Below are 1,355 nucleotides of genomic sequence, written 5' to 3' on the forward strand. Positions count from 1 at the left end.
GGTTTCTAACGATACAAAGCTTAACGCAAATGGGTGAAGTGTCCCTTTAACCCCCTATCCAAAAAAACACTGCAACACATTTTTTAAGTTGAGCACACCACTGAGGGAATGGAGAGTAATGTGTCTTTCCACCAGTGTGTCATTGGTTAAACTGTAAATTAACTGAACTTTATGTTCAATCCCAGTACAAATAGAAACCCTAATCCAGCCTGAAGTTGCAAAAAAAGTCCTTTACTGTGGAGGAATTCAGGTATCTGTCCCTCTGCTTAAAGACTGTAGGACCTACAAAACACACACACACACAGTCATATTGTTGACATGGTTCGTGCACCATTCCCTCATTTTTCCCCTGAGACGGGGAGAACAGGGGGGGAGGAGAGGAGTGGGGAAAGCAGGAAGTACTATATCTTTGTAGGAGGGGTGAGACTACAAACATCTCTTTTCTCGGTCCAAATAGGCACCAAATTCAAAATTTATGTTACATTTCGACTACATATATAACCCACTTTCAATAAAGATTGAATGTTTCCACGGTGAAATGCTTCTTAACCTTCAATGCACTTTCCCAAAATGACTGCGTCATTCGGGTACCGAATTGACTCCACTGGGGTCATCTGGTGACCAGTGAAAACATGTCATCTTGTCATGAGTAACAAAAGCAGCCCTGTACAGTATTTATGAATACAGTCCACAGGGTTTTAAATTGTTTCACTTACTTAATAGGAGAATTTTCTCACCCATAAAGGAACACTTGATACTTATAATTAAATTTTGGGAGGGGGGGGGGAGAGAAGAGAGGGCAGTTTGCACAAAAATGCAATTATTTCTAAATTAAATTTAAAGTTAATATATGTTTATTTTATGTGACTATGATAATTATCTTGATGAAAATTATTTTTTGTGAAAATGTGAGAAAGGTGAGAACTTTCAGCCACTGGAGTCAGAAAAAACAAGATTTTCAGCTGGTGTCAAGTTGGCCCCGCCTTTTAAGTTAGTTCTATTAGTATACTATAATACTATATTCTATAATTAATTACTACTAAGTTATATACTTGTAACAACGGCGGACAATACAGCCAGTATTAGCCTGATATGTCCTAATTTAGTTTCAACAGGACAAAGACATTTATAAGTATGAACATATTGTTTGTTCCCACTATATGTAGTCCTGTTATTTGCAGTACTTGGAACACTTAAACTAATTACATAAATCATGTCAAGTACCAGAACATCGTGTTCAACATCCATTAGGGTTATAAAAACAGAATAGTATTGACTGCAGACCACTAAAAACAACAGTACATAAATTCAATCACCTAAATATTTTCTTTTTGCTATGTTTATTTAAAATTTGT

Source organism: Morone saxatilis, unplaced genomic scaffold (assembly GCF_004916995.1).
Source record: "Morone saxatilis isolate NCDOM2014 unplaced genomic scaffold, NCSU_SB_2.0 Contig21, whole genome shotgun sequence".
In the NCBI taxonomy this organism is placed as follows: Eukaryota; Metazoa; Chordata; class Actinopteri; family Moronidae; genus Morone; species Morone saxatilis.